Genomic DNA, 14,316 nt, shown 5'->3' on the forward strand with positions numbered 1-14,316 from the left:
AGTGAAGTGTGGTCAAGCATGCGGTTCTCAACTCTGGGGTCATGTGTTCGAAGTCCAGCCATGAACCCTTTGTGACCCCATAGACATAGTAATGTCTGTGTTCTATGCCTTGGTGAAGGATTACAGATTAAGTATAATAAACATATTTTGTAGTAAATCTGCCTCCATACTAAATGCTTTTTTGCATAAGGCTTATCAGTTTCCATTTAATATGATTTAAATCCAGCTGAAATACCAACAAGCATTTGTATAACCTTAATTTGTTTACAGAATAATAATGTCGAATTAATAAGAAAAAACATTTAATCTCCTTTAAAAAACGTCGTGTCACGTAATTACGTTAATTAACATATCCAATGTCAAAATAACAGTCGATACATAAATTAAGGACGTCAGTATATCAGGACAGACAGACAGACAGCTGATGTGATCAATCCTGCTTCTGGAAAGACTGGTTCGTGTCCACGACATCAGTACAGACTATAAAATATACTTTATTGCGTTAGTTTTAAGTTGAAAATTGAATAATGCACGTTTACTCGTAGGATTCAATAAATTCCTAAGTCGGGAGCGATTGTTTTCGCATTAAAAAACTGCAGACATTGTCTCCGGACGGCATTTTTCGTTTTTAACAGAACGTTGTATGAAATCGGATTAAATGGAATCGCTACACACAATGGAGCTTTTATTAGTCATCGCTGTTTCAAATAAACGGACACGGACTATTGAAAACAATTCAATTATTTTAAATGCATTTTTAAGTTTGTAAGCTTGCAATTAAAAATGCTTGTTCTTTAAAAAAAATCAAATTCTTGCCTAAGCAAGCATCACATTAATGTGCAATATGTGTGTTTCATTTAAAAAATTACCAAAGTTAAGTAAAATATATTTTTATTTTGTACAAAACCGAAAAGTCCAAAAAGACTTAGCGTTCGATAGCCAACAGCAAGACCACACAATAATACAAGATTCGCGCTTCTATACTGTTGGACAAAAGGTATAAGATGTAACATCAGCGGCTACTTAGGGCTAACTGAGATCTCCTTTTTAGGAGTGTGAAGGTGCGTGTATGGGGGCTAATTAAGCGAAACAAGCGCTCGCGCAGCGTTAATCACAGCGAACGTGGCGCCCCCCAGCGCGACACAGAGAGGCTTTTAGTGTAGATGTCCCTGTAATCTCTGGAATTCCAATTATATTCCGTTAATTAACTAATTATATATCGCTTTTAAAACCTCTGGATTTATGTGATCTCTTGTGCTCAATAAAGTTGTATACAATTCTTATACCTTATTACATGATAGATATTGAACTCATTAAAGGAACAACTTATAAAAATCTTTATTAAGTCATGTAATATGATAGAAAATCACCATTTAATAATCCTTGAATTATAAAAATCTATTATGAGCTTCTAAAAAGCTGTCGTAAACTACATTCCCGTGTCTAAAACAATCGCACTAAAAAGATCGTACGTGACAAATTAATCTTCGCTTGAGAGCATAATTAACAGCTAATCCAATAACACGTAACAAAAGTCGCTGAACACAAAAAGCTGAATAAAAAGCTCGCAAATACACAATACCAAAGAGTCCACGGCTGTATTACTTCATTCTGCGCGCTTCGACGGACAAAAACGAATGCGTCGCGATGCGGCCAACGGTAGCGAAATAATAAGATCGCACAACAAAATAAATAAGTGGCCGAAACAAAAGGAAGACTCAAATAAGGGCAAAAGGTATACGAGTGACGCGGTGTGGCCCGCTCATTGTCTTCTAAACTTTCGCGGACATTGCTACGTGGATGCGGCACCACTGCTATATACGTCAAACAAGTAATAGAAGAAGATTCAGTTGAATCTCGATGGCAACGAGATAATGATAACATTAACAGGATCTTACGATTCTAATGCGTCACGAGTCCATTACAACTTGCTAATACAGACCTTTTAAGGAACCGCTTGTCAAAGGCACTTACTTGCGAATGTCAATGAAGCTCTTAGTTCATTGATGATTGTCTTATCTCTATTGTAATCGACGAATGTTATGTCGACGAATTATCAATAGGATTGTTCTAATTGAAATGCCTTTTGTATGTAAATTATACACATAACATTCAAATATAGTTATTTGTAGTATGTAAAACATTATTTATTTCTCAAATTATAACACTTAAGAAAAGAGCGTACAATTTCTTAAAAGACAGGCAACGCACCTCCATCTTTCTAACCGTTTGAAAAAATACCTACATTTTTCGAACAAGCTAAAATTACATTACCAAAATGACAAAAAATACAAACCAAAAAAAAAATACAACTCACTAAATGTAAATACCTAATTACAAAAAGAAAGTACCTCAAATTTCATATCTGTTTTGTGTTCTTATATTTCAAATACAAATACCACATCAAAAGTTTCGAGCTACTTGTACCGGTTGAATGTAAAAAGTCTTGAAATGGAATCGAAGGTTTGATTCCAACGTGCTGTAGAGCATGCTCCTAAGTCCCTCTACACAAGGCTGAAGATTCCGTGGCATGTGCTAATTAAGCCCGTCATACCTCACCATTGATAACTTGACAGAAACTTCAGTTTTTTCGAATCGCGTAAGTTCGAAGCTTTCGTTTTTCAACAGCATCGTTAGTTAAAAAAATATAGTTAGGCTACACTTAATATATACTCATGCATATAAAAAAGTTTTTTACAATTATGCGCATGTTTTTTTTTGTATGAGCAGTGTGCGCATCGTGAGGAAACCGACATGTCTTAGACCCAAAAGCTTGCCTATTAGATTTAAAAAATGATGTTATGTGATAGCGCCGGACACTATCATTGCCAGAGTGCTCGCAGGTTGCCGGGCTTTGATGAAATGGATAAAATAAATCATATGGAGCCTATATAAAGACTTCCTAATATACTAACCCTAATTATTACGTATATAGAGATTAATTTTACGAGCAGATCATGATATGCACTAGGTACGTGATGTAATTCCACTATATCATGATATCACGTGTAGCTCAGCTAGTATTAAGGTTATATACCTACTAAATAGAACAGAGGCACATAAGGATTTGCGCTGAGGCCACGTCTGGTGCGGTGAAGCAGATATTTGAGCGAAGTACAGTCGAGTTTCAAACACGGCTCTCGGTTTTACATTACAATTGTCGCGCCAACCTGCGACGGAATATGATAAATCAGCGTACATACAGTCGCGGACAACATTTTTATACGACTTTTACATAATGTGTATATCTCAAGTAACATTCGAAATATTTATAGCTTTTCGTTTTCTGCCCTTCAAATGGAGCACAGTCTAATAACAGTTATTTATAAACGTGCTATTGTCAATTAGTTAAAGCCATATTTTATTATCAGCCACTTACAGCTTTTAAAGGCAGGCAACGCACTCGCGATCCCTCTAGCATTGAGAGCTTCCATGGGCGGCGGTGGTATATCTTAACATCAGGTGAACCTCTTGCCCGTTTGCCCCCTGTGATAAAAAAATCTTATTATGCCATTCTGTTAGGTAGGTATTATACCAATAAAACTAACTTTCGCTTTTTACTATGTACATAATTAATTTTAATAAATAAAGCTGTAAATTTATATTGAATCCACTTGTCTACTCGAGTAGCCAGCCATAGATTTACAAGCTCATAGCGGCTCATATCCAGAGGTATTTACAGACGAACGTATGATTATCCCACGTCTTATAGTACTTCGCTAAGTTACAGCTTTCTACATTGTTTTATCCCCGATGCCCTAAGGATTTTACTTGTACATATTGATTACGACATCACATCTGTATATATACAATCAATTAAAAGCGAAGAATAAAGTAAAGCAGTGTTGGCATAGTAGCTTCAGCGTGTGACTCTCATCCCTGAGGTCGTAAGTTCGATCCCCGGCTGTGCCCCAAAGGACTTTCTTTCTATGTCCGCATTTAACATCGCTCCAACGGTGAAAGAAAACTCCGTGTAACCGGCTTGCCTTAGACGAAAAAAGTCGATGGCGTGTGTCAGGCACTGGAGGCTGATCACCTACTTGCCTATTAGATTGACAAATGATCATGACACGGATCCAAACACAGTCTAATTAAAATAAATAAAATACAGAAATTTGTATCACTAGCAACTATGTTTCTAACGAATAAAGCTCTAAAAACTGACCAAAACGCCTATTTGTTTAAAAATAATTGCAGTATTTAAATCTATATATGTATTATATACTTCGATATGCCTTGAAATGTACAAGTGTGTAATTTTGTAAAGAATGTCTATGATATAATGATCCCAAAATTGGCTAAAATGTTGGGTCTCAAGTTTTGCGTGAAGGTGACCTAATAATGCTGTTTTACCAGAACTCGATAGCACGTTCCCGGAAAGACTAATGAAGATCTTAATTGGGTGTCGTGTGCCCAAGAAGTTATCGCCTTCTTGTACCGATGTATTGCGTCCTCAGAACTAAGATGTATTTTTAAAGCCACGAAGAATTGTTGGGTTCAAAGGTCCTTTTGCTTCATATAAAATATATAAAAAAAGTGCGTGAGTACAAAGTACGAATGTCAGAAGTGAAACTTCTTTGGCAAATTAATTTTTAACTCTTGTTCATATATATATAAATCTAAAACTTTAGATTTCCGAGACTTCGAGGGAGGGAAAAAGGAAGATATGTTAGGAATTTAATGAATATAATTGTCATTTAAATATTAAAAGTGTCGAAAATTAATACAAATTATAAATTAATTTTTTTTAATTTATTTCTTCGATAATAAAAACACGTGGCATTTTAATTTACAATTTGTTATTTAAGATTTCAATAACATTGACAAAAACGCTGCACATCTTCGTGACGTTCCCTTAAAATTTTACCCTCATGCGCCTAAAGAAGTTTCAAAATCTTCCACTTCTCTCAATCTCGCCACCATTTTCCAATCCTTCCTCGCTATCCCTTTTTTGCATTTCCCCAGGTTTCTGGTGGGCGTCTCTCTTTTTTAATTTATTTGGTATTTTATATTATTTATTTATATATTTTGCTTCATATATAACAATAAAATGGTATTAGTTTGACAAAAATAATGCAATATATATTTTAAAGTCACTTCACGGCCGGCCTCTATAAATCCGTGAAGCAAAACAGACGTCCTTCGAATAGCATATGAAATGTTCCCATTACCATAAGTCCAGTCACCCCCTCCATCATATCTTAGTGTATTTCCCTACGCAAGTGTTGGGCCCTTATTAATCACGAGTCGTGACGACAACTCCCCGTATCAACCTTACAAAAATAAACAATGCCGAAATACTCACGCGATACAACCATTACAAAATAACTCTGTGTAGTTGTGATTCGATTTAGCAGATATAGAATCAATCGCGAGCCACGCGACTCTATGTAAATTTGTGAATGCGCCATTTTCGTGACGTCATTTTATAGCAGACTTATTACTCATATATTTCCGAATACGACCCGACGTTTGAACTTGACTGTATCCGTATAATGAGCTCGCTTTTGTAATGTGCGACTGTCCGATAACATTGTTACATTATCTTCGCGCGTCTTTCGGCCATTCCGATAATATTATTGGTCTATCTACATATGAATACGACTCCGATAGCCGTTCGCACAATTTTCAAAATAAAACTGAAACATGCCAACGAGAGAATCGTACGTGGTCATATCTCATCGATTTATTGCAAAACATGCATGAAATTTTTTGAAAGAATGCCCGAACGTCGCCTCGCATCAAAATCATATTTAAAATAGGACAAAAGCTGTCAGGGCAGTAAACCTCGAGCGAGCTTGTGTGCCGTAGCTACGGGGGTGGCTCGCACACGGGTACGCTGAGACGATCATTTACATACGACGGGGCGCTTAGAGAGAAGAGGACACCGCCCGAGGGAATTCACCCTCCCGCGAGCGCGAGGGAGATGACTATATTCCCATCATTTGCTAAAAAAGCGAAAAGTGGGCGGGGGATTACATTATAGTAGCGAAAGTAATCGATATTCTGTTTTAGTATGAGGTTGTTAGACCCGTGCAACTGCAGCCTAAATACAAGCCGAGGTCACGGCGCGGCTTGCTTTTTATGCCACCCTTAATGTCTTCGCAGTATTGTGTCAGCCCAAGCTACCCTTGAAACAGAAAAGAAAAGAGCGACACTAACTTATCTTCTCTATTCAAATATTTAACTTTTATCAAACAGTTATATTGACGACATTGGATAGTTTAGATAAATTATTCAGAAACAGCCTTCCTGTACAAAGCTTGCTTGGTTGTAAAAGGCTTTGATATTTCAAAAAATGTTTTCGCACTTGAGACTTTATAACCTTAAGGACAATAAAAAATTCAATTAGAAAAACACCTGCGGACGTCCGATTCTCGAAGGACGATTATCGAGAACGTTAGCTTCGAAAGGGTTAACAGAAGGGTCAATGGGGTATCAAAGATGCACCGTTTAGGCCAAATGAGCCGTGGGACATTTTGCGCATAATTTCACAGGCCCCAAGCCCACTCGCAAATGACCGCTACAAGATATACTGCTTAGCTTCACAACCTGGTTGTGAATTTTGTGAAAGTAATATCGCTTTTATTTCCTGTTTCATTTCCGTTTACTACCCGTAGTAAAGTAATTATTACAATTAACATGCATTAATTAATCACCTGCGACTTAAAGGAAACGTTTTTCTTGTCATATGAGTCTTAACATCTTCTAAGATATATGAATAAACATAGATAAAATTCCGATAAAGCACTGATCCTATCAGGGGTGTAATAAAATATCATTCCCGAAATTCCGGGCGTCACGTGAATCTGCAGTGACGTAAGACGACGTATCGTGTCGTAGCTCGTAATTCGGAACGTAACAGTGAAGGGGGGATATTTATATAGTGATAAAATCCATTTACGAGGACTGCCTTACAATGCGGGACGAACAAACTTTATTTCCATAGCTTTCATATCTGGCTAGGGTTGCTCTGTGGCAAGTGCTCTGTCGATAAATACAACCTTTTTGGGTCTGGGCCTCAGATTTCTGTATGTGCTTCATGATCAACTGTCAATCTAATAGGCAAGTACTTTATCCTCCTGTGCCCGACACACGTTGTCGACTTTTTGGGTCTAAAGCAAGCCGGTTTCCTAACTATGTTTTCGTTACCGTTCAAGCGAATGTTAAATGTGCACATAGAAGGACCATTGGTGCCAGGGATCGAACCTACGACCTCAGGGATAAGAGTCGCACGCTGAAACCACTAGTCCAACGCTGCTCTGTCAGTGTTCTGTCGATACGACAAGTTTTAATATGTGGAACGAAAAAATTTCAAAATTTGAATGTGTTTATAAAAGTGATTCCATAACATCTTCTACTATGCGACTAAGCAATATATGAATGTGTCCCTTTAAACGAGTAAGTACCCTTTCTTCATATTAATATAATAATAAATCAGATTAATAATAAATCAAATATTTGCTAAGAAAGCGGTACATTCAGATTGAGTTATTATAAAGAAAACCGCAAAATCAGCCATATAAAAAAAAAATGCAAATGGCATGCAAATGTTAAAATTAATATAAAATAACGAACTGATAAGTTATTTATAATTGTTGTCTAAAAATGGTCTAAAGGCTAAAAAGAAGGAATCTTTTTTTTTTAAATTTTATCACTTTCACCTTGAAAGCATGACAAGGCACTGATCTATAACTTCTGGGAAGTAACATATCTTTTTAAGTTACAACTTACAATACTGCACTACTCTTCAATAAAAGAAAAAAGTGCGTGCGTACAAAGTACGCAATTGTCAGAAGTGAAACTAATTTTTTAGTCTAGTTCATATTTATCTATACAAATCCAAAACTTTAGATTTCAGAAACTTAAAGGGAGGAAAAAAGGAAGATATGTTAGGAATTAAATGAATTTAATTGTCATTAAAATGTTAAAAGTGTCGAAAATTATTACAATTAATAAATATATTTATTATTTGTAATAATTTGCGAATTTATTTATTTTTTTAATTTATTTCTTCTATAATAAAAACATGAGGCATTTGAATTAACAATTGGTCGTTTGAGATTTCATTAATTATTTTGCATAAAATAATTGCCTTTCTCACTCACTCTCAATCGGTCTCAATCGCTCTCTCCCTTTTTTTCGACAAAAACGCTGCACATCGTCGTGACGTTCCGTAAAAATTTACCCTCATGCGCCGCGCCTAAAGAAGTTTCACTTCAACATATAAAGAAAAACACTCCAATACATATTTTTTTATAAACTTATCTAACACACTGTCCAGCATACGTTTCATCGATAATCCGTCTTCCCTAGGAAAGCCACCCTCAGTTTTCCTTCAATTTTCCTTTTGTGATCTCCACTCACTTAATTGTCGAAGAATTTTGATTGGTCCCGGTATAGACGCCATATTTCTATGCATCCGTCGCGACCACTTTTTTATTTTATCCCCGCTGATTTATATTCCGTTTATTTTAATGGTAAGGTTCGTTATTGTTCTTCGCTCTCGATAATATTTTCGACTCTAATTGCTCTCTCGTCCGTGCCTCTTGAAGCTCTGTTTGTTTTCATTGAATAAATTGAACCGCTTTTAGTTTTATTTCGAGATAAATCTTTCAATCGGCTAAATTAACAACTAATACCGTACAATCGTATACATTGTCTTACACTAGGATTGCTACAGCTATACCTTTATCTAAATCACGGTACATTTATTTATTTCCAACACACAAATATACAGTATTTACAATATTCTTAATCTACATAGAAATATAAAAATTTAGTAAATAGAAAATTAAAATTAATTTTGAAAAGTTTCGATAAATTATTCGTTGAGGAAAGTACCAGGTCTGGGGTCACCTGTAGTATCTACCAGATGGCAACTTAAATCTTTAATCAGCGCCCGTGCACTGAGCCCCACGGCCCAAGAGTCTCTACTCCAAAGGGAACAAAGTCAAAGCTGGTGGAAATACTTAGATTTGAGCCGTTTATTATTTCCCGCCTGCTCTGCGGCCGCGTGAGCTTTTTTGCTCATCCTTGGGAAGTGTGACGGGGCTAACGTGTGCACACAAGTAGCATCCCATACAAAAGACCATCCAATCCTCCAAGGGATCAATGACATATGACACCATATTTATATGTTATAATAATTACCTCCAAATAAAGTTGTAATATGGCAGGCATTAGATCTAACGTGAGCTAACAGCAAGCCAACTACTAAATAACATTTCAATCGCAGCAATTACTCTTGAGCGGCGGTACACTGAATACTAACTGATTAAACAGTAGCTGAGCGGACAGGGATGACAAAATAGCCGCGCGCGCCGATTCACTCGTTCTCATTCAAGCAAAACTACAAATTTCCAGAATGGCTGCCCATTGAAATGTCACGGTATGGCCATTGTGAACGCGTCCCCGGCAGCTGGTGTTTCTTTCAATGTCAATAAACTGTTTATCGATAACATATGAATACATCATTGGTTTCGGCGCCAAATTCTTGTGAGCTGAAGTATTAGGCGATATGTGGGATGAACCATGAGTGGTACTTGTACTTTTACCAGGAAATAAGTATCATCTTTTATAAATGTATCAAAATACAGCGTGTCTGATTTCTATAGACTATAGAACGAAATATCTCGGCTGTATTAAATCGCAACGGAGCCCGCATTTGAAGCGCAGCGCTGCTATCTCGGTATCTAGGTAGTTGAGTACAGAACTAATATTATTGCAAAATGTCCGCCGTGCATCCCGGCTGGTTCATTAACCTCCCACTGCCCCCCTTCCCCCACTTACCACCTGGATGCGGGGAAGATAAATATACTACATAACTTTGTATGAACTATGAAATATTCGGCTAGTTTAGCGCTGACTTCACTCAATTTTGTTTTTACCCATGCAATTTTAAACAACAAAGAAAAAGGATATACTTATTCGGATAATTGAATTTTTTTTAACCATGGACTCCACATAATGATTGTGTAGTTGGGTAGTAGAAAAAGTATTAAATAAAGAAAATTATAAGATATTTTACATAAACAATTCGTCTACACCGTGTCCCACTGCGGCTACAAAACCTTTATTAATAACAATAATATTTCAAATACTACTTTCTTGACACACCACCACTAAGCAATTGTGACTTGACAAATATTCTGTTTCAGGCTCAAAAATATGCTAATGGCGGCCCTTGACACGGCACCTCAAGACATCATTATACGAAACAATGCATTATGGCACACGTAGACACGTGTTCACTAATGTGTAATTAGTGTGCGTGAGCCACAGAGCAAGAGTTATGGTACCAACAAGGATTAGATAGCGGTCATTAATGGAACATTAAATATGTAAATTGTGTATTTTCTTTTTATTTTAACATTAATAGCCCACAACTAAAACATAAATCTGCATTGTGTGTTGTGTGTTTTAGTGTGTTGTTACACAAATCGTATCTTTAAAAAGCATTGTATATTGTAGGAAATAATCCATAGGTACTAAACAAGTAGGTATGCTATAAATGTTTTAAAAAATATTAAGTTGCAATGTTGTGCCGGTATCAGCATACTGTGAAGATCGTGAGTTGTAGCGACAATGTGTGGGTGTACTGTAGACTATAGGCTCGTGGCTCATGAAAAATGCATAAGATACGCTTTCAAAGAAGCTCCGTCTGCAGCGCCGCGGCCTGTGCCCGTGAAAACTTACATTTATTTCTGGGACCTTGAGGTTTCCGGGACATGAACAACATATCAATATTGTGTATGAAATTAAACTATTTAACATATTTTTGGGCAAATGATAGATTCTTATTTTTATTTATTTATTGTTTAAATACAAAACCACAATAACTTAGCTTTGACTGTTAAAATAGGGTAGTTTTGTCATAGTTTCGTTAAAAAAAGGAATAATTAATGGTCTTAATACTACATAAAATAAAAAAAGCAGTTTTATAGAGATATATGATCTAATATAACACATATGTAATGTAAAAAAAGTCTATATTTATTTTCACGCCTAAGCCGTCGACCTACTTTTCATAAATGGGAAACAAATGCACTTGTTTTGATTTCATTTACAAGAAATAAGCAGACAAATAAATCATTGAATAATTGATTGATGAGTAATTGTTCCATTTGATTTTATCCTGAATTGTCCAGTGACCAAGGCATACACAACAAACTTATTTAAAACCCCAAACATATGGATCACACACGGTATCCCTGTGTCCTGGTAACAGGAGCAACGACCTGATTAAGATGCGACTCACGCTTGACTTTTGTCGCTAGCTGAATAAGGTCATACTCATTGTCGATGTAGGTTACTTCAGACATTGTTTGATCAGTTCAATAATAAACATGGCACCACTAGTCGTAAATTACAGTTGACATTGAACACTGAGTGTTGTTAAGAACGATTTTGTTGTGTGTTTGAAGTCATTACGGACCTGAAGACAAAAGTTTGTACACTTCACAGGAGGAAAGTGCTTTTAGCAGTTTTCACAAGTAAGGAAAAGTTTCCTATGTTCGAATTTCTTAATATTTGCATTTCTCGTCAAACTGACTTATTTTAATATAGATTTTGCAAATAGCAAACCAAAACAGCGAATTACAACTGAAAATTAATCTTAAGAACTTAGGTTTAAAGACTTTATTTTCTCAAAAAAGACAAAAAATGTCACTTACATGAGAATAATACTCTAGATAACATAACATTGTAGTCGTTCTTAAAATAATCACAATAAAATATAGCCGTACATGCAATAAATTTAAAAATAAAAGTAAACAAAGAAATATGAATTAAAAGTAATTATAAGAAATGAATTTAAAAGTAATGTTGTTTAACATATTCACTTAGCTTCGATTTGAATGAATTGATAGAAGAACTTGACAAAAGCTTATGAATCTAAACTTAAAAGCCTTCATAAAATCACTTAGATAAAGTGAAAAGATGTTGGCAAGCTACAGCATTTTTAATCTGCAATAATGTCAGCAATAGCTTCGATCGGTAAAATGGCCGCCGGAACATCGCGCTCAGCTATGTAACGAGATTATGTACAACTCGACTGTAGTTAAGTAATCTTTATTAGCAGTTTTATGTTGGTAAATCTTATTTAAAGTGTCAGTGCGGACTAAGAATTACATCAAAAGGAATATTATTACCTACGCGATAGAATTATAACACCCGTTTTTGAAGTTATACTTCTCTTGGCGCGTTAGGGAAAAATTATGAGAGTTTTACGATGCACCGTCACAAAAATCTGACACCGCACACCGTCACAAAAAACCGACACCCTGAAGTTTACATAATCAATATTTTAAAATAAAAAATGTCAAATTCTTTAATTATGTAGAAATATATTTTTGTGATATTTTAATAAACTTTATTTAACTAGATAATGCGTTATAATAAAACTTTCAATGTATTAAATACCTTTTTTCTATTAATAGTGTCGTTTTTTCTACAAACGTAGAATAAGGCGAAGGATACAAAATTTAAAAAGATTTTTATCTTGTTACGCCACAGAAGTATAACTTCTAACGCGTGTACGTAACATAAGTACACACACACATGTTTTATTATATTATTATTTGATACAATGACATTCTCATTGAAAAAAATATGTGTCACAATTATTACTACTTATCCATTTCATAAGGGAAACTTTGTAGAGTGTAATTATATACTCTAAGTTTGCGCAATGGCCAAGAACGTACTTTCATAGTGGAATTTCCCTAAAAAGTGTCTTTTTACAGCAACATATAAAATAAAATGATATCGTGTTGTTCACGAAACGCTCCGGAACATGGAAGGCTTTGTTGGTATTAGACAATGGTGTCCGCATCTGTCGCCAACGGAACGCATAGACCACGTTCACCTACAACTTTTAAGTTCATGGAAAATGTTTCCTTGTATTCACTGAGTAATATTGAATTAAAGTAGTTATTACAGACCTACAGAGCAGTGCTGGCCTAGTGGCTTTAGCATGCGACTGTCATTCGTGAGGTCGTAGGTTCGATCCCAGGCTGTGCACCAATGGACTTTCTTTCTATGCGCATTAAACGGTGAAGGAAAACTTCGCAAGGAAATTGACATGTCTTAGACCCAAAACGTCGATGGCGTGTGTCAGGCACTGGAGCCTGATCACCTAATTGCCTATTAGATTTAAAAATGATCATGAAACAGACTCAGAAATCTGAGGCCAAGACCTAAAGAGGCTGTAGCGCCACTGATTTATTTTATTACAGTCGTTGATTAGCTCGTAGGAAGTAGAAGTCCAGTACTTTGGTTAGCAACGAAATCTATTTACAGACCCTGTTTTTACGATTAATGTTTTAGGTATCTGAATCCCGATTTAATGAGGTTTCTTTGATATTGCACCCCAAGTAGAATTAACCATGAATATGTTTTTATTGGAAAAAGGATTCATTCTAAACACGGCTTATTAGTTGAGTATTTTCTGTAAAGTGTAGAAAACAGTATACTGTCATTGTGCACACGGCATAGTTAAATGCCTTTTTTGTTTTAGACAAGGGACATACCTAGTTGCAGGATTTTAAAAGTCATTACTTGAATAATGAGCAATGTTGGCCTAGTGGCTTCGGCGTGTTACTTTTATCCCTGAGTTCGTAGGTTAGATCCCCAGCTGTGCACCAATGAACTTTCTTTCTATGTGCGCATTTAAAATTCGCTTGAACGTTGAAGGAAAACAGCGTGAGGAAACCGTTCCCTTAGACCCATAAAGTCGATTGTGTGTGTCCGGCACAGGAGGCTGATCACCTACTAGAACACAAAACCTACCGATATTTGAGGCCCAGACCTAAAAAAGCTTTTTTTTACTTAAGTAATATTATGTATTTCAATTGTACTTATATATCTTATACAACGAGAAAGTAGAAAATAGATTACATTAACTCTAAATCTTCATCTAGATAAATTAGATTACAAATCGTTATAGTTAGTATTACATTACCATTCAAAAATCCCTGCCTCATTCTGTCTGTTGGTTTTTAGTTGCAAAAAACATATGGACGCGATCGAAATGTTTCATATCAAAACACGATAAAGCTCGCGAACGGCCATACTTCATAAGACAGCAACTCCAAAGGTTCATCCTCGCTACTATGACGGTTAACAATTCCAAAACAATTTCCCTAAAAAGCGTTTGCGAAACAAAATCGGTAAAACTTAAGAGGGCGACGACCAGTTCGCAACGCTTCAAATGTATTCAAATATATGCGCGATTAATTCAGGCTGCATAGCCAGCGGGACGGTGTTAGTAGTGGCAGTCTCACTTTCGTCGGATCGATGGGGCCGTGACCTTCA

General features: G+C 36.0%; 1 long non-coding RNA gene across 1 annotated transcript in view; it reads left to right on the forward strand.

Moving 5' to 3' along the window:
- LOC125056407 overlaps positions 1 to 10,352 on the forward strand; it is a 30,268-nt gene extending 19,916 nt beyond the window's left edge. Inside the window, exon 2 of the long non-coding RNA XR_007118053.1 lies at positions 10,161 to 10,352. This is a non-coding gene — a long non-coding RNA (uncharacterized LOC125056407). The remainder of the gene's footprint in view (positions 1 to 10,160) is intronic.
- The last annotated feature ends 3,964 nt before the right edge of the window (positions 10,353 to 14,316 follow it).

This window comes from Pieris napi, chromosome 15 (genome assembly GCF_905475465.1).
Source record: "Pieris napi chromosome 15, ilPieNapi1.2, whole genome shotgun sequence".
Taxonomy (NCBI): Eukaryota; Metazoa; Arthropoda; class Insecta; order Lepidoptera; family Pieridae; genus Pieris; species Pieris napi.